This window comes from Eumetopias jubatus, unplaced genomic scaffold (assembly GCF_037043125.1).
Source record: "Eumetopias jubatus isolate StellerSeaLion01/CBP00866 unplaced genomic scaffold, mEumJub1_p1.0 scaffold_1, whole genome shotgun sequence".
NCBI lineage: Eukaryota > Metazoa > Chordata > Mammalia > Carnivora > Otariidae > Eumetopias > Eumetopias jubatus.
In genome coordinates this window covers 109,522,030-109,543,461 of record NW_028274807.1, presented here as the reverse complement: position 1 = coordinate 109,543,461, position 21,432 = coordinate 109,522,030, and positions in this window count along the sequence as shown.

The window sequence follows — 21,432 nt, the reverse complement described above, 5'->3', positions numbered from 1 at the left end:
CCAAAACCTCGTGTAACTCCTGAAGCACCTGTTTACATCATTAGGATTCCAGAGAATTCATTTGAAAAACCACTGGGATGGAGGAATCTGAAGTGCAGCCTGACATGTTTGTCTTAACTCAGTTAAAAATAGGAGCCTTTGAAGATTTCTTAATGTGAAATGATATAGTACAGCACTGCTCTAGAAAGATTAGTCTTATAAAATGAATCTTATAAAATGATAAACTGGAAGAAGAAAGGTTAGAGACAGGGAGATCTTTTAATTAGCAGGCTGTTGAAATAGTGCAAAAGGAGCTGAACCCAAAATTGAGGTGGGGTGGGAATGAGGTATTTATTAACATTCTAGTTTAAATTGGAGTTTTATTTTCTAACGAGAACGCTGCTATTTTGACTTCAGTCCTAATGATACTATTCTATTATTCCTTCTACATTAAATACAAAAATTTTGTTGTGTTGTTTTTTTTTTTGAATTTCAGTTCTTTGGAAAGTAACTGTTATTAAAGAAATGGAACCTTTTATAATTATTTTGGGAGGTAGATTTTTAGGATAGGTAAAGATTTTTTAGGATAGGTAAAGATTTTAGGATAGGTAAAGATTTTTTCCTAAAAAATCTTTAGGAAGATTTTTTCTTTTTTGTTTTTCCTTTAGGGTTTTGATTCTTTAGCTCTTGCTCCATAAAGACTCTTAGGTTACTCTTTCTAGTATGAGATAAATTAGATCTAAATCGCATGTCCCTCGTTAAATGTATACAAGTTTTAATAACTTGGTTTAAATGAGTTCAGACCCTTTAATTTCTATTTCCATTTTCTGTCACATGAACTTAATACAAGATAGGATCTTAATTTTCCTTAAAATCTTTCCTCAAGAGTAGGTTTTTCATCTGACATTGGCCATTGGCACCAGAGTTTAGAGAGGAAAACTTATAATAGCTTTGTTGCAAGGCTTTAAAAATCAGAGGCAATGTTTTGAAGGCATAAATACTATGTCTAAAGGTTTTATAACACCTCATCTATCAATCATCACCAATAAAAGTAATATTCTATAAGTTGAAAAATAGTGGAAGCTTATCACTTTTGATGCCTTCTTTTTCCATTTCAATCACTTTGCGGGAAGTCTTTTAAAATGCATTCCATATTGCCTTGCTATTGGAACAACGGTATTATTAACAAAATCTCCTTAATTCTCTTCTTCAAAATTCAAATTCCATTCTGGCTCATATTTGTCCATTTCTAGCTCCAAAGTGTCTCATTTGCTACCACTAGTCAACCTTTATGAAACATCAAAACAAACAATAAACAAACAAAAAAGCTTATTGCAATTGCACATAAAGTCAAAAATAAATGATGATCTTAAGGAACACTTTGTGATAGCTCTGTAGTGACCAGAAGTACTTTATTGGTGTTCTTCATGTTGATTCCAAATGAGTAAGGTTAATGAATGATGATTACTGATAAGTGGAATATTGCTGTAATTTTCTGAGATAGTCATAACTTAAATACTTAAATTTGATTCTAGGAGATTTATGTTAGAAGATATGATGGGAAGGAAATAGGGAAAAATATCCCAATAAATTAAATAAGTTAACAATGGTTTTGAGAGTCATGGCTGCATGGAATGACATTCACTCTGTGTTGGATATTTTACTAGCAGCTAAAGGGAAGTTTATTTTTCTGAGCAGATACCCCTGTGTTCCCATGGCACTCTACACCACCCAATATCATGGTTCATGTATTTTTTGGTAAAATTAAAATCTTTCTGCCCCTCTAGACTAAAAAACAAACAAACAAACAAATCCTAAAGGGAAAGATATACTGATATCGTAAACACAAATATCTACCTAATATGCACTTATTTTCTAGTTGTAACTAAAAAGAATATTTAAGGTCAGTATAAAACCAGACAAATGCAAGAAACTGAGATAATGAGAAAGAATTCACTCTTTCTGGTTTCAGTCATTGAGGGAATCTACTAGATAAAAACAAAAACACAACTTCTGCCAAGCCCTACATTTTATCTCTCTTCTAACTTTCAATCTCCTTAACCAGTCTCCTCTGGATAACGATTTAATGATTCTCTGCTCCAGGTATGCCCGTTGTGTTCATCACCATACACTGTGGAAGCTCTGTTCCTGTCCCTTCTTTGAAATCTCCTGGATTCAGCCCTAGCTCTGATCCACCAATGCTCAAGTCCTTGGGGCAGAAAGTGTGTGCTTTGTACAGAGCTACACCTCGTGTCCACATCCTTTATTATCCTAAGTTATTTTTAGACCCATTTTAAGGGCAGAAAATGGAAGTTAATTGAAGTTAAGTAATATGTCCAAGGGCACAAAAGAGAATCCATAAATCCGATATTAAGCCAGGTTTAACCTCTCCCATGGTGCTGGATGCAGTACCCTATGTTTCTTGGCCTCATCTTTTCTTGCAAGGAAGTCTATTTTCCAAAGCAACCTGGCATTTTTGTGAAAGCTCCTGCTGACAAACTCTGCCCTCCCTAGTTGCCAATGCCCCTTTCCTTCCAGGTTCTATATACCTAGGGGCGTTACCCTGTTACATTACAAACAGCAGCATATCGACACCAGATTGGTACACAGCACCCAGGAACTTCCATTTTAGTAGTGAACTTTGAAAAAACTAAACAATTTTAGTAACATGCTGGGATTTCAAGCACTGTGACCAGATTCCTGGAAAGTATTTGGGGGCAAACACATTTATTGGAGACCCATCAAAGACAGAAAGCTGTTTCCTGAGGTTTGTATAATCCAATCTTTTCTAGTCACAGAATGACAATTTATAGCAAATATTAGTGGCAGCGGAAAAGTTGCTTTATTTAGCAGGGAAGAGGGATATGGATGGAAATGATAGATGTCTCTGTGTTGAAAGTGCAGATTGAGCAGGAAGGATGAAACATCAGAAGTATAAGGCAGACAGGAGGAAATGACAATTGAAAGAAATGTCAGAAGGAAAACAAACACACCAGATTTTCTTTTCACAGGGTCACAGTTTCCTTACCATGACAAGAGACAGAGGGAAAGTAAGATTTCGTACCTACAGCTGACAAGGAATTTTCTCCAATTTACAGTATTTTTCCATTTCTCTACCTGTCCAATAGAATTGCTGTAATGATGGAAACTCTTTACATCTCAGCTATCTAGTAAAGTATCCACTAGGCACTTATGGCTATTGAGAACTTGAATGTAACTAGCACAACTGAGGAACTGATTTTTAATTTCTTTTATTAAATTTAAATAGTCTCATATAGCTAGTGGCTACCATATTGGACAGTGCAGCAGGCAAAATAGAAGTTGGAACTATTCCTCTAACATTCATTTCTGTCAGATAAGTTTTTGTTTATTTTTATTTCTTCTAAATGTTGTGAAGAATTTGAGGTTTAATAGCTAGTAGTAAACTTAGCTTATATCTGTGAGAAATCTAAAGCAAATGAGATGGATAAGACTTCTAAGCCTAGATCCATAATTACAGCTATCACAAATAGTACTATTAAAAGAAAAGTAATTCCAAAAGTATGCATTAATAATTTCTACTCAAAAACAAAGCATGAAATTCATTTATATAAAATGGCATAGGATATTAATGAGTTAAAACAAAAATTATTTAAAACTGTGGTTCCCTCTGGGTCATGGAGGAATGTGCTATGTAGGAGAATATCAGCCAATGACACAGACCTCCTTCCTCAGTGGTTGCACACTGAGAGGAAAGATAGAATAAAAAAAAAGAAGAAAGGCGAGGATATAATGCAAGCTTTTCTTTTTTTAAGATTTTATTTATTTATTTGAGAGAGAGAGAATGAGAGATAGAGAGCATGAGAGGGAAGAGGGTCAGAGGGAGAAGCAGACTCCCTGCTGAGCAGGGACCCCGATGTGGGACTCGATCCCGGGACTCCAGGATCATGACCTGAGCCGAAGGCAGTCGCTTAACCAACTGAGCCACCCAGGCACCCCTAATGCAAGCTTTTCAAACTCAAATGTCTACCAGGCCTAGACAAATCATGTAAATATGTGACTTGCAAAGCCATGCTAAAGGTGAAGCAGAGAGCACTGCACACTCCCCCAAGTTATTTTTACTGCTCTGGTTATGCCAGAGGTCCACCTGCTCAGCCAGACTACCCCCAAAACCACTACTATTTCACCAACCCACCTGGGGCAGGCACCTGGCCTCTGCCAAGTGAGTTTGAAAACCACTGTACTAAATGATTCTAAAGTTTCCTCTAGTTCCAGCACCTTTTGATTCTAGAATTATCAGTCCAGATCTTAGGAGAGGGAGGCAAAAAATGAGTTTTTTTTTTAAATCAAAATGCTGTATCTTGGGGTTATGGTGCCTAAGGATAACTTTATAAGTACTACAAGTATTTATGGGATGGGGATTTGGAGATTATGATGTGCAAGTTTTTTCCTATGTAAGGCACTAATTACTGTTTATTTGCACACCAACTCAGAGCTTCCAAATTAGGGAACCATCATGGGCTTCACCTAACTAGTAATATGTATGCCTTTTACATTTTGCATACCACCACCATATATCCACCTGCAAACAAGCCTAAGAACACAGTAGGTGCTCAATGAATGTTTAATGAAAGAATGATGCCGAGATTCCTATAAATGCACGTAATCAAACTTTTACACAATAAAACTAATTACCCAGTATCGTCATGATGAAAACTTCTAAATCTTTTGATTGTGACAGTTCCTGAGATGACAATCCTCATTTCAATTTGTGTTTTCGATGTAGTTTACAGTTTATTATGCAGTGGTTTGATTGCTCCTTTTACAATAGGTTGCTTGGGTTCCTATTTGAATTCTTTAAAATAAAAATAAAAGGTGATATTTTTAAAATGTAAATTTGAAAATCCTCAGGAGCCAGGAAAACACGCTCAGTAATTTAAAAATATGCCTCTGTATTGGTCCACTATTAACAAATATCGATAGGAATTTATTGCTGTGTCTCCTTTAAGAAGACAAAGAAAATGGATAAAACAAGTTGTTCTGTCAGTGTAAATTCAGGCAAGAAATCCAAAAAGAAAAAAAATTGCTGGGGAGCCTGGGTGGCTCAGTCAGTTGGACATCTGACTCTTGATTTTGCCTTGGGTCATGATCTCAGGGTCGTAAAATCGAGCCCCACGTCAGGCTCTGCACTGGGCATGGAGTCTGCCTAAGATTCTCTTGCTACCCCCCTCTGCCCCCCCATTTGCATGCTCTCTTGCTCTCTCTCTCAAAAATAAAGGAGAAAGAAAGAAAGAAGAAAGAAAGAAAGAAGAAGAAAGAAAGAAAGAAGAAAGAAAGAAAGAAAGAAAGAAAGAAAGAAAGAAAGAAAGAAAGAAAGAAGAAAGAAGAAAGAAAAAGAAGAAAGAAAGAAAAAGAAGAAGAAAGAAACAAAGAAACAAAGAAAGAAGAAAGAAGAAAGAAAAAAGAAAGAAAGAAGAAAGAAGAAGAAAGAAAGAGAAAGAAAGAAAGAGAAAGAAAGAAACAAGAAAGAAAGAAAGAAAGAAAGAAAGAAAGAAAGAAAGAAAGAAAGAAAGAAAGAAAGAAGAAAGAGAAAGAAAGAAGAAAGAAAGAGAAAGAAAGAAAGAAAGAAAGAAAGAAAGAAAGAAAGAAAGAAAGAAGAAAGAAAGAAAGAAGAAAAGAAAGAGAAAAAGAAGAAAGAAAGAAAGAAAAAGAAAGAAACAAAGAAACAAAGAAATTTGCAAGTGGGGTGGGAGTTTGGGAGAGGACACAGACAATGTCCTTGACTCGTTTTCTTAGGGATCCTGCTACAAATGTGCAAAGAAGAAATCAGGATAAAAAAGAAATTAGAGATTTGTGAGTAATAAAATGGGACAAAATAGAGTGAGATCCTGTAGATTCCTTGGACAATCTTCACAAGTAATATTTCTATTAGTAAAAAGTACGACCAGAAAGGTGAGTGGTTGGTTTACTTCTAAACCTCAGGTGATTTTCTACCAATGGTTGGATGTTACGTTAGACTTAAGTACATTATTAGGTTTTTAATGTTTCATTTTAATATAGTGAAAAGAATTCTGGGGCAGTGGAAAAAGAGCATAGGATTTTAAGGCGTACAAATAAACAAGTGACAAGTAAAAAACTCTCCTTCCATTCATTCTTAAATATCATATTTTGGAAGTTTTGAAACCTGGATATTGATTATATGATTTTCTAGGTTTGTGAAATGAGCTAGATAATTTTTTAAAAGTTCAAAAAACATCAGAGCTGATTAAGATCTTAGAAATAGTCCCAATCTCAACTTTTATAATTGGAAGAACTAAGCCTCAGTGGTTTGAAGATGACATAGTTGGTTGATGGCAGAAACTAATGCAGAGGTCAGTTCACCCACCTCCCCCATCCAGGGCTCCTCTCACTCCAACAGATGCCTCAGCCACAGTTAATACTCTGAGATCTCATCAGAATCTGAGATGGCAAGAATAAATATACTTATATGGATAACGAGACTATATGTTGGGCACCTGGGAATATGTAAATCTCGAGTTATTTTTCCTTCACATCATATGGTCTTTCCAGGTTCCCATATTGAAATATGCCCTGTCTTAAATGCACTGCCCAGCTCCCAGCTGTCTGTCCCTGGAAAACAACCTACTCCCTACTAAGAAGTAAGCATCTCACTCCAAGTTTGAGTCAGGTGGAAATGCTTGCTACATAAAGATAGAAGAAATGACATATATCAGTGATATATACATTCTACAATGAATATATTTTTTTTATTTTTTTAAAGATTTATTTATTTATTTGAGGGAGAGAGAATGAGAGACAGAGAGCACGAGGGGGAAGAGGATCAGAGGGAGAAGCAGACTCCCCGCTGAGCAGGGAGCCCAATGCGGGACTCGATCCCGGGACTCCAGGATCATGACCTGAGCCAAAGGCAGTCGCTTAACCAACTGAGCCACCCAGGCGCCCTGAATGTATTTTCTTAAAACTGTATTTCTTTTAGTTTTTTTTAAATCATAAGTTACATAAAATAGTCCAGATAAAATTGTTTTCTATAACTGTTCAAACTTACAGTTAATTTTAGTTATTTTAAAATAATATTTTATCAAAGATATGCTGAACCATTTAAAACTCCTAGAATATGGATTCTTTCAAGCATTATTTTATCCATAAAATTAAAATATTTTGAAGGCCAACTATGTAGAAATAGCCAACTTCCTTCTTTTCTTTAAATACACCTGGGTGTTACGGTCCTGTTGATGGCTCCTGCTGAGTCCGTGGCTAGTGAACTACTTACTGGTCTCCTCTCTTGATGTTGTCAGGGTTTTGTGGCTCTCCTTGGCTGACATTAACCCCTGTCTTTAGCACTCTTCATCACAATGGACCCTCTGCCCCCTCCACACTCAACCCATGGTTTATCTGTTCATTATAATAGTGCATTCCTACCTCAGCTCTCACAGTGTCGTCATGGCCAATGTCCTCTTACCCGAAAGAGAATGCAAGAACATTAGGATTCATACCTGCCATTTGTCATTGAGGGAAGCTTGACAACTGTAACTCAAGATATCTCTGTTTAACTACACCACAGCCCCACACTATGAACAGCACCTACATGAACCAAGATATATTCTTTGGTGGCCCATGGCCTATAAATTCTAGGGAATTAGGCCACAGTCCTTTATTCTGTGAGATCTTTCCATCAATACACACATTTTTATCTTTTCACCAAACTCTCATCCTCAACTCTGAAGCCGGGTCAGAGTCTGAATACTTGGGATCCCCTTTCATTTCTTTCTTTGACTCTCGAATACTCCCTAGAAGATCTGTTAGTTTTATTCCTGTTGGGTAGAATTTCATATCTTCCCTTTTCTTTTCCTTGACATTATGCCTTACCCTTAATAAAGAACAGATGAGGAAAGAGAAAGATGGAGAAGAGAGGATTTACGGGATAAAATATCTAATTGAGAGGCCTTGAATATGAATGTAATTCTAAAGGAGCATAACATTATTCTGCATATTCAAGAAAGACTCTCCTGATGGGGTAGCTAAAAATTACAAAAAATGACACACAGGGGCGCCTGGATGGCTCAGTTGGTTGGGCGGCTGCCTTCAGCTCAGGTCATGATCCTGGAGTCCCTGGATCGAGTCCCGCATCGGGCTCCCTGCTCGGCGGGGAGTCTGCTTCTCCCTCTGACCCTCCCCCCTCTCATGTGCTCTCTCTCCCTCTCTCATTCTCTCTGTCTCAAATGAATAAATAAAATCTTTAAAAAAAAAAGTGACACACAGTCCATAGCTTCTCTCCATCCTACTCTCTGACCTCACCCCACAGCCCCCATATATCTCCAATAAATATTTTTGTCTATGTGCAGTTTATAGGTTTTTATTAACTGTATGTTAAGTATCCTCAATTTTGTTCACTGTTAATGGCAGACTAAAAAAAAAAATTAAGCCAATAATTAAAGTCAGTGTTAAAAATTTACCTCGGCCTATTGTAAACCTTCAGAGAATGGTAGTGGAATGCTTCGATTCATGGGGCTTTTCTCAGTCATAACCTTAATTCCATCTCCTTCCTGTCTTTAGACCCATCTTCAATCTCAAATAGCACTTTTTTGGCAATTTTTTTATGTTACGTGTTGGGATAGTTTTCTTTGTGTTTATTTTGTTTAAAGATTGTGAGCTTCGGGGATCTGAAAATTTGTAGTTTTCAACAAGTATGGGAACTGTTCATTATTTTTGTCCTCTGCTGCCCCTCACTTCATTCTGGGTCTCCAGTTACCTATAAACTAGACTGCTTGATATTGTCCCTCAAAGCACTGAAGCTTTATATTATTTAGTCTCTGTTTTTTCTGATTTCATTTTGCATAACTTCTTTTGCTATGCCATTTACTGATATTTTCTTCTGAAATGAATATACTACTGTTATTTTATCCAGTGACTTTCTAATTTCAGATATTTAATTTCCATCTCTGGAAGTTCCATTGGTTTCTCTTTTATGTCCTCTATTTGCATCCTTGTTATGTTCATATTTTCCTTTATGTCCTTGAGGATATGGGCATATTTATAATAGATACCTTAAAGTTCTTGTCATCAATTTTGTCATCCCTTTCTTTATGGGATTACATCTACTGACTGATCTTTCTTTGGGTTATGGGCCAAGTTTTTATCCTTTTTAACATATCTAGTAATTTTTTTCTATTGGGTGCAAAACATTGTGAATTTTAGGTTGCTGAGTGTTGGATTTTGTTGTATTCCTTTAAAGATTATTAGATGTGGTCCACATTTTGGAAATTTGATCTTTTGAGTTTTCTTTTTAAGTAATTTTAGGGAAAATCTAGAACAAAACTTACTCTGGGCAACTTTAGCCCCACGTCTAAGATGCCCAGGTCCTTCTGTAGATTCTACTGAATATTTTGTGTACTTAAGAAGGCATCTCTACTCTAGCTGATGGGAACTCAAATAACTCCCAGCTCTGTGTGAGTTTTGGGAATTGTTCATCTTACAGCTCCAACATAATTTGTCTTTCCTTGGATGATGTTCCTAGTCTGGATTCATGGGGTTTCATATTATTCATATGTATTTGATATTCAGCTAAATACTTATGGTCTGGAGCTCCTTCTCTACATAGTTTATCTCAGATACATTATCCTGCAAACTAACTTCTGCAACCTCCTCAAATTGGAATATCTCCCCAACTCAATAAGATTGCCAGACTCATTTTGGTTTCTCCATTTTTATACCACAGCCCAGAAATGACTTTCACACAATAAGCTCAACTCATTTGTTTCTTTTCTCAGAAACATTAGTTGCACTGCCTATGTTCCAGTTTCTGAAAATAGATGTTTTCTATATTTTGCCCAGTGTCCTAGTTGTTTATGGATTAAGGTTAATTCTAGACTCTGTTACTCCCTCATGGCCAAAAGCAGAAATATCCTTCTTTTCAAGCATGACTTCCTTTTATGCTTATGATTTCACTTCAGTTGCTTTCAACACATAAGATCCTCTCCCACCACTGTGCTTATGTGTATACAAAATTAAAAGTTCCTGAATAACTGATTGCTTTCTCTTAAGTTGTCACTCTTCTCTCTTCTCAAGAGATTCTAAGATATTTTTCATCTGAATTTTTGACTGAATATACAAAACCACTTTTGGGATAAGAGTCATTTGTACTCTAGATGAAGAATCAGGTGGTGGGATGCCTGGATGGCTCAGTCGGTTAAGCATCTACCTTTGGCTCAGGTCATGATCCCAGGATCCTGGGATCAAATCCTGTACCAGGCTCCTCCCTCAGCAGGGAGTCTGCTTCTCCCTCTGCCTGCCACTCCCCCTGCTTGTCCTCTCTCTCTCTTTGTCTGTCTGTCTGTCTCTCTCTGACAAATAAATAAATAAAATATTTAAATGTTTAAAAAAAAGAATCAGGTGGAGATGCATGGGAGGACAGAATTGTGTTCTATTCACTCCTAGTATCTGGAGTTGCAGGCTGCCATAAGAATGAATTTTAAATATCAGTGAAAATAAAAGTATGATATTACAATAGCCAAAATATAGAAAAAGCCCAGATGTCCATCAACTGATGGATGGATAAAGAAGATGTGGTATACATACACAATGGAATAATACTCAGCCATAAAAAAGAATGAAATCTTGCCATTTGCAGCAACACGGATGGAGCTAGAGAGTATTATGCAAAGTATTAAGCAAAGTAAGTCGGTCAGAGAAAGACAAATACCATATAATTTCATTCATATGTGGAATTTAAGAAACAAAACAGATAAACACAGGGGGAAAAAACAAGAAAAAGAGGCAAACCAAGAAACAGACTCTTAACTATAGGGAACACACAGAGGATTGCTGGAGGGAAGGTATGCAAGGGGATGGGTATTAAAGAGGGCACTTGTTCTAATGCACACTGGGTGTTATACGTAAGTGAGGCATCACTAAATTCTACTCCTGAAGCCAATATTAAACTATATGTTAACTAACTAAAATTTAAATTAAAACTTGAAACAAACAGAACTACTCAAATAAAAAAGTATATTACATAGATTTTTATCATAATTAATTTATTATACTGTAACAGAAAGGAAATGTCCCCTTGGTAGTTGATTTTTCTTTCCTATTCTAGATGTTTAACACCTCTACACTTTCTATGAAACTCAAGATGGTTTGACAGAAAGTTTTGTTATGAAAAATTTTTGAAACCTGGTTTTAAGTATAACTGTGAAGTTAGGCAATTACTATTCACTCCAAGTCAGGAAGAGGAAGTAGCTGCAGATCTAGCTAGACAGAAATCATCATGGTTTTTAGCCTAGAAGATGAGAAATATAGCACTATTACCAAAATCGATCTTAATATAATCATTATCATGAAGTATTAGAGAACACATAACTTAACTTTGTTCTATTTGAATCAGAAAATTCACAGTTTTCATAGGATGCAAATGGTTCAAAGATTGTATTGTATCAATGTTTTCATATTGTTACTCATATCTCCATAATACAATTTAACTGAAAAAATGATTTTTAGGTGCAGAATTAAGATATATTGTGGGCCTTAGAGGGAGAATAATACCCCCAAAATTTTGGATATTGACCTAAACCTTTATTCAAGGCCATCCAGAGTTTAATAATAATGTTGGGTTATATAAATCTTGTAAGTACATATTATCATATTTTTAAATATACTCATAAATGAATATAAGTCATCCTAAGTAAAATTACTAATTTATTCAGGTAAACAGCAAAGACCTTTTTTGCCACATACTTCAGAGTGCAATAACGCTGTGATTTTTTTTTTAAACTTCAAATATTCAGCAGCATAAACAGTGGTAAGTTTGCCTTAGACAATTTGGAAAATTGCCTGGAAAGAGTCAGGGTGCTGCAAATTATTTTATCCAACATGAAATCTATGAATTGGGGAGCTATAAACACCGTGCATGAAGGTACCACCCCATTCCCATCTCCCTTATAGTTAGTTATAGGACTTCCTTGTAATAATATCCCTTTCAAGTATAACTATTTTCATGGATGATAGTTTATTGATTCAGTCACATTTCTGGTCTTTTGTAGTACAGTTCAAGATTTTATTGTTTTCTTGACCAAGCTAAAATAAAACAGATGCAAGCAAATCAGACAAAGATGTGAATTTGGCATGTGACTAATCAGAGAGTAGAATTAATGTTTCTTCCTTGTTTAGTTAAGCAATATTAAACATATTCTGTTATGGTGAACAAGGGGTAATCCTTTCATAGTAAAAATTGCTAGGTTTTGGTAATTCTGACATTTGTAATCAATTAAGCATTAGAAAAAGTAATAGAAATATGATACTAAAATCTAGGAAATTTAATAGACAACAGGAAGACCTACTGGTCTCAACTCAAAGTGTTAAGTGTTAATGCTCATGTTAATTTTTTAAAAAGCCATTTATTACATGAGTACTTTATCCCTTAACCTTGAGCACCTACTAAGTTACCAGGATAGTTAATTCACTGAATCACCCAGCCAACAAATATATATTGAATATGTGTGTATTTATATACATATATATAATCATAACTATCATAACTAATGTGTCATGTGATGTGGGGCTGCAAATTACATTTGGTCAAAATGCAGCCATTTTAATATTCATCGTGAGGTAAGAGAGGGACACTATCAGTACATGACAAGCAGAATTTATTTTTAACTCTCAATAAATTTACATTTGTGTTTTACAAGAATAAAGAATAATTTCAAAATGTACTGATACGCCAACGTTTAAAAAATTAATGTATCCATAAGTTTGGACGTTTCTAACTGGGAGACAAGACTGTTTTAGTTGCAAAATAGCTAACTGATGCTTAGGTCCATGGACTGTGATGTTCTTGCTTAGCAAGAAAATCTAGATATAGTGTGAAAGCATACTGGCAAGATCTTGGGATTAGTTGTCGAGAATCTGTGAGAGTTTAAATGGAAAGCACATGCAATTTTCATTCTAAGAATGGTATTTATCTTTTTAAAAAAATATGCCCTAGACAAATGTTTCAATATTGATACTCTGTCCAAAACTTTACCAGGGTATATCATGTCCTATTATATCAATTTTCCTTTTATACTTAGCTAGACATTATTTTATATATAGCAAAATAGTGAGTAAAAAGTCTGAACTTGAGGTAGTTTTCATTTTCTTCTCTTTCAACATCATTTTAAACAAAAAATTATGATAGACTTACAGCATGATGATTTTTAATAAATTACTCCAATATAAATAAATCAATAAAGGAAAGACAGGATGTAAAAAAATTATTGATAAAGAAACTGATTAATATTTATAATATAGGCAGGGAATCCTTTAAGAAATATTTCTTGTTGAAAATTTTCTTTCTAGCTGAAGAAGAAACTTCTTCATTGTTATCTTTCCAAATAATCTATGTCACCATGGAGAAAGATGATTCATCAACAATTTAGTACGTTTTATTCCAACCCTGTGTGTTTTTCAGAATCTTTAAACAGCTGAAGTTCTTGCATTTAGAGTATACTTTAAAATATTTCTATCCTTCAATCTTGCCACTTAATAGTAAATGTAACTTAACAAGATCTAATTTTTAATCAGTGCTCATAAATTGAGGATTGTTAACTTTTTCTAATTTACTACATGGTGAGGGAACCAAGGGATTTAGTCTGTTAAATAAAAAATTAAATTTTCTTCCTTGAGAAATAATAGTAGACAATAATCAGTTTGATGTTTGAATAATATATAAAATATACATATTTTCTATAGCTTTTGAAAATTGTCCACAATATTTGATAGGGAGTCACTGATAAATTTCTATTTTTCTCAAAAAATATGCTATAGATATGAAATAAATAAATCTCTTTACATATATCAACCATGTAACTATTATTCTCGAAGTCAAAATAATTTGGGCTCTCTAATATATTTAAAGTTTTGAAAGTTAAAATGTTTTAGTATAATTCCATCCCCAAACCAAAAAAACAAAACTAATTATGTGCAAGGCAGTGGACTATGTGTTATTTGCAAAATCATTTTAAATTAACTGCCCATGTCATCACAGCACTTTCTTATCCTTCTAATCTATTTTGTTAAATTGTTGAATAATTTAACTGTTGCCTTCTCCTTTGTTCCAGTTTACACAGAATCAAAGAATAGTCAAGAATTTAGAAATGATTTATTCTAAACCCCCTCATTTTACAGATACAGAAACTAAAGTCAGGAAAGGTGGTGCAATTTTTTCTTATTTGAAAGTTTAAACCTGTAGAAAAGCTGAAAGAATAGTACAATAAACACCAATATAACCTTCACCAATTGAGAACATTTGTCAAATTTGTTTGTTCTCTTTCTCTTTGCACACATATGTGTGTATGTATGTATATGTATGTATGTATGTTGAACATCATGCCACTTCATCTCTAACTATTTTAAAACACATCCTGATTAGGACATTCTCCTACAAAAGCACAATACAGTTATTAACCTCAAGAATATTTACAGTACTTCAATTATAACATCTACTGTTCAATTTTCTTTCTCCAACATGTCTTTTATAACTTGTTTTTTCTTCAAACCAGGATCCAATCAAATTTCATTTATTGTATGAAGTCTCACTGAAATATTTTTATCAAAACAATCCCTAGGTTTCTTAGTTTTTGTTTTTAATGACACTGAATTTTGTGCAAGTTCAGGACAGGTGTCTAGTGAAAAGCTCCACATTTTGGATTGGATGATTATTTCCTTATGATCAGATTCAAGTTAAGCTTTTTGGGCAAAAATATTACATAAGTGATAACATATAACTCTCATTGCATTAATCATGAGTCACATAAAGTTACAGTGTGTCACTAATGGTGATCTTAAATGGCTCAATTAAAGTAATAATCACAAGATCTTTCCATTGTAAAGATCTGTTTTCCTTTTGTAATTAAAAAAGACTATATGTATGATGCTATTTTAAAACTATGTAAAAATTCTGTTTTTTAATAAATTTTCACCAAGTTGTATGCATATCTCTTCTATCTTTGTCTAAATTTCATGTTACATTGGGGATTGCATAATGGTGATTTGCTAATTCTATCATTCTTTCCACGCTTATTGCTAACACTCCTCTATGTGGAATATAGTTTCTCTTTTTCAGGCCTCTTTATTTCCTTACCCCTTCCAATCATTGTAAGGCCTCACTTGATCACAATTGTCCCTTTGGCCAGAGATCACTGTCTCACACATACTCCTCATCTTCACCATGGCCAATGCTCTAGTCCTTGTCCATGCACCAACATCCACTGTTCTGGCCACCCCAGATATGTCTTGGGATCTACTCAGTCCCAGTTTACTTTAAGGCTCTAAAGGGCTGAGGAAAGACTGGATGAGAGACCCAGAAGAAAGGAAGGACCCAAACTATTATTTATAGTCAAAGGATTCAAGTTTAATGGAATCAAAGTTTGGGTCTCAGGATTAAGGCTGAGAGACATGCTATTTACTTATTTACTTACTTATTTATTTATTTAAATTTTTAGTGGACATTCTCAAACACAGCAGAAGCAGAAAGAATAGTAGAATAACTCCCTAAATGCCCACCCCTCAATTTCAAAACTCAATATTTTGTCAATTTTATTGCATCTATTCCTCACTCTCTTTTTTTGTTGTTGGATTATTTGAATACAAATCCCACACATCATGTCATTCCATCCTCACATGTCAGTATGTGTCTTTAACTGATAGGGTTTATGGTAGGTAGAATTCCAAGGTGTTTCCTCTAAATTCTTGGGCCCTTATGCATACACATCTTCTCTCAGTTATTCAAACACTAACATAGGCACTGCTGTAAAGAGTTGTGCAAAAGTAACTAAGATCCTAAATCAGTTGACCTTAAAATAGGACGATTTTTTTTTTTTTGAGATGGGTCTGGCCTAATTACATGAGTTTAGGTCTAGAGATCAGAGACAGAGGAAGTCAGAAATTCATCCCATGAGAGTACTAGACATGCAAGATAATCTCCATTACTAGCTTAATGATAGAGGGGTCCGGGCAGCAAAAAAAATGTGGTCTTAAAGAGCAGAGAGCAGCTTCTGATCAACAGCAAGTAAGAAAATGGGGACTTCAGTCCTAAAACTCCAGGGAATTGAATTCTGTCCACAACTTCTATGAGCTTGGACTCTATGCCTCTGATGGGAAGAGCAACCCAGAATGTCACTTAGTTTCAGCAGTTTGAGACCCTGAGCAGAGAGAAGGCAGCCATGCTGTGCAAGACTCCTGATCCTCAAAAACTATGGGATTATTTTTAAGCTGCTAGATTTGTGGTAATTTATTATATAGCCATGGAAAACTGATCTTTTTTTCCTAAATATAATCACCATACTATTATCACATGTAACAATCACTGCTTACTATGTATTATGTATGAAGGGTCTTAAAGAACAGGTAATCTTGGCTGCCATGTTATGTAAGTAGGCTTTTATGAACCCTTTGGGAAAGTTAACAACAAAGTATAATCTTATAACTATGTGGGAATTCAGACAACTAAGATACAAATAAACATTTGGATCATATTCCAATAAAATTCAATGTCTGTATTTCTGAAATTAATCAGTTAAAGCGTTGTAATGAAATGATTGTGGAGACCAACTTACTTAGAACATGTTAAATCATGTCATATTTAACCTCTCCTCTTTGATGAGTCTCTGCAATTTTAAATAATTCCAATGACTCATTTCTCTAAAAGTTTTTTTGAGTGTGTGTCATTTACATTACATAGGAGTTACTTCTCCCAAAGATGCTTTTCCCCTTTCCAGTCTCTTTTGCAATATCCCCAACACTTTACTCAACCTTGTGCTTCAGGGTTTGGTTTTTAAAGATATAGGAGCTATATAAAGAAGAAATACCTGACAAAAAGATACCCAGAGATTAATAGTTTTTTCTTCTGATAGTGGGTACACAGGTGTTCATCATATTGTTTTCTGAACTTGCCTTTATTTAGAATTTTGTTTCCAAGTTAAAAAGGAATCTTTCATTTTCTAAATGGTACTTCTTCTGCTTCTGATATAAATTCCTTTGTGAATTTTGATATCTTGCTCTTCTTCAGTGCAATACTTACTGGATATTTCTTTGAGATTTTGACTACACATTTCCCTGAAAACTTCATTTGCCCAACTAACTTCCTTAAGTATTATAGCTCCTTCTTTAAAGATTTCCTCCAGATCTTATCTCTTTTTAGAAGTCTTCCCAGGTTTGGGGGAGAAAAATTATTGATGTATCTCACTCACCTTCAGCATAAGAACCACAAACACCTAATTCCTGAAGTCACATAATTACATAATCAGACAAACTGATTCCCAAGCTCTTCTCTTGCAAGTTGAGGCCTATTCTGGTTTGTAACAAATATTCCATGTGTGTGTGTTGATAACAACAGAAGCTCTGGCAGTTGAAATTGCTTTGAATGTAGAGGAATCAAAAACAGCCACAAAAGCATGGCTGGTTGTTAAAAGATTTCAATTAGCAGTTCTAAATGTGTGAGATATACTTTTTACGAAAGGTTTCCAAATCATACATCCACAGATATTTCAGTAGCTTGGATATATATGTTCTGTAAGAATACATGCTACTATTGTTCAAATGTATGTAGGTGATGATGTGAATAAGAAGTATTATTGAATTGATAGTAACTTTGTCATTATGTATTTTCCTAGTTTGTGAATAATAAAAATAGAAATGCAGTTATATAGGATCCTGCTATATTTCTGTTATACATTTTTGGAAAAAATTTACATATATATATATATGAATCTGGAAGGATGTATGTAAAAATTGAATAATAATCCCCAATTGATCTCTATTGTCTTCCTTGTAGATTTATGATGATCACATATTGCTTCTATAAATCCTATCCACCAAAAAAACTCCATTTATATATGTATTATGTAAATATACACATATATTATCTGTATGCGTGTATATATGTGTGTGTATCTCAAAAAAAAAAAAAAAAGAATTTCCAGGAAACAAAAATGTATCATACCCTCAGAAACCTTGCAAACCACTGATTTAGTTAAGAACACAGAATAAGAGATTTGAGCTTTGATATTTTTGTGAATTTTCTGTCGCTGTGAAACATAAGTGACTTCATTTGAAGCCTTCTAAAAGCTGTGTAACTGCTGGTAAAATTGGCTTTTAGGAAGAACGGAATGCATTAAGTCTCATGCAAATGTTTTACAACAAAATAGCACATTGTAAAGCTTCTCAATAATGATTACCAAGGGCTCAGTCGGTAGTGGCCAAATGGATATCCATACTTGCCATCAATTGTCAGAACTGGTCTTCAAAAGTCAAAAATAGTTAAGTATATTGACAAAGACAGCTGCCTTCCAAGAGCAGAAATTAAATCCCCCCCTAAGAAATACCATTTCTCTTTTTGATGCTTACAGTCCCCAAAACTGTGAATCCCCACAACCTTCCTAAATAGGCATCTCATCATTGCTCCAAACAAATAAAAAGCATATAAATGAAGTGAATATATAATTTTATGAGAGCTGCCAACATTACACGACACCATTGTTCCCTAGAAATTTTGTTCTAAAAGTAGTCACATCTAACTCACAGGGACTGTGAGCCATCACAGTTACATCACAGGGTAACTGTGGCCATCACCTACGGCTGTTGCATTACATTCTCTAGGTTAAGGCATGGCCAGTCTGTAGCAACTTTCACCTGGGGACGTTTCTCCTGACCTGACCCCCATTTGGAAATGTGTTCCTCTGTTGTAGCAGTTATGTACCATGGAAGGAAAACATATCCTTTCTTTGTTTCACCACAGAAATAACAAACATAGCCCTCACCCAGTTGGCTGAAACAAAATGTTTCACTAACCATATAAAATGCCTGTGTTCAGGAATTTTAAATATTCTTACAGAAAAAGGGTGTTATAAAAATTTTTCTTTTAACGTGATTCATTTGCTAGGACATGAAGACTCTTAGAATTGATATAATCATGATTAAAATTGCAATGAATGTTTGAGAAATGAAAAGTGTATCTCTAAATCATTTTGCATTTATAAAAAATAGAAAATAGAATGTTGATCATAAAAATTTAATCAAGAAGTTACTCAAATATGTTAAGTCGATTAAAAATTAAACTTTTTAAAGTGTTCTGTTTTATTTTATATTAGTTATCCAAGAAGAATTGAAAGACTATGACTTGTATTTTAAAATTCATTAGTTCCATTAAATAAATATAGTTTTAAAAATCCTACTATGGGCAAAAACCTGGGAGGGAACAAGAACAAAGTGAAGCATATTTTCCCCATTTGGAGCTGACAGTATATGGTATATTTTCTTGACTCTAAGATTCTTATTGTTTCTCTGTTTGAATAGGTCTCAAATTGGGATTGGTCTCTTAGTTAATGCATACATTAGGAAAAAAGTTTTTAATCATTTCTGCATCTGACATTTGATTTCATCATTCCACTGTACCTGATCGTCTAGAAGCAGGTATCAGAAATTGGCACACTACTTAATGCCATGGGAATGTTCCAAATCTCATTAGGGACAAAAGAATGCATAGGCAAGGTCTTGAGAGAATCCTGCTCAACAACAGATTATTTTTCTGGCTGCCTTCTCAAAATGGATAAGTGTTTCTATCCCTACAGGGTCTGACATGTGTCCTCTTACAACTCCGTGCAAGAGGATTATAGAGAAAGGCATCATTAATTTGACTGGGAAATCAGGAAAGCTTTAAGGACGCTAAAATTGCCAGATTATTTTTATTGAAGCATTGTTTGGCTTACATCAATTCCCTGTTCAAAAATATTAAATAGTTCCCCATTCTAAGGTCCTAGAATTTGACTATAGGCTCACTTTCAACTGGACTGCTGTCAACTCCTATACTTTAGGATCTAGCTGAGGGCTGTGCTGTTTGATGCTACTGAACACTTGAAATGTGGCTAATGTGACTGAGGACTGACTTTTTAATTGTATTTAATTTTGGTTAGTTTAAGTTTAAATTTAAAAATTAGGGGCGCCTGGGTGGCTCAGTTAAGTGTCTGCTTTCGGCTCAGGTCATGATCCCAGGGTCCTGGGATCGAGCCCTGCATTGGGCTCCCTGCTCCACGGGGAGCCTGCTTCTCCCTCTCCCACTCCCCCTGCTTGTGTTCCCTCTCTCACTGTGTCTCTCTCTTAAATAAATAAATAAAAATCTTTAAAAAAATAAAATAAAAATAAATTTTAAAATTAAACAGGGTACAATTTTCTATATTGATTGCATATTGAAATAGTAATATTTCTGCATATTAAGTTAAATAAAACACTTTATTAAAACTTATTTCACCTATTTCTCTTTAATGTAGTAACTAAAAAATTTTTAATGATAGATGTGGCTTGCATTGTATTTCTAGTGGACAGTGCTATTCCAGGGACACTGAAAAGTTTGCTTTTCTTGATATTGATATTTACACTCCAAATAAAACATCTTTTCCTCTATAGTTTTCTTCCTGATGTAAAAGACTTTTGTGGTTGTAAGTGACAGAAATCTAAGAATTTTTTGGCTCAGTAAATGAAAAGACCAAGAGATAAGAGTTCAGGCATAGTTGGAGTCAGGGACTCTGATGATATCCTCAGAACCTGGTCTTATAGCTAGCTAATCCCAGCAAAATCAGAGCTTAAAATTTCCAGAAATAAGTCTCACTGGCTGGCTTGAATCACCTACCCATCTTTAAACCAATCACTGTGACAAAGGAAAAGGATTAAACTCATTTACCAGACGTTGGTCATGTACTTACACCAAGTTAGAATATGAGGATAATTAATGCCTCCCTTACATGAGCTGATACTGAGGATGGGCTTGTTCCTCAGAGAAAAAAATCATGAAACTTATTACCAAAAGAAAGAGAATCAGTAAGGAATAAGAAAAAGTACAGATACCCCAAAGCCCTGATTGCCCATGCTAAAAGTAATTTTTTTCTTCTTCAGTGGTCATATTTCATGGCCCATTCCTTACCATGCCCTTCATCATCTTCTGATGCCTCCTCTCTGGCTTATTCTAATATGCTCCTTTATGATCCCCTTTTCTAACCCCTAGCTTATCCCTCCCAAATAGCATACTTCAGGCAGTTCCATGAATAGGATACTCTCTCTCTCTCTCTGACTTCTGTTTCTTTTCCAATTCCCTTCCTCTCCCCACCCCGCCCCACAAACACAACCCAGCTAAATACCCATGAAGTCCTCCTTACCCTTATCCTTCAAGTCTTAGTTCGTCACTTGCTCTGAACTGCGATCCTGGATTCCCCCAGCCTAGTACATCTTCCATAATTTTCCACCTTTGTGTTTCCTCTGAAACTGTATACCTTTTACTACGTCACTTTCAATGTAACATGTATAATTTGATTGCCTGCCAGGACCAATGTAGGGTAAGTTCTCCCTGAAACAGTACATTAAGTGAGAGGATTATTGAGAAGTGTTGAAATGATTAGGAGTCAACCAGGTACGGTAAAGCACCTATAG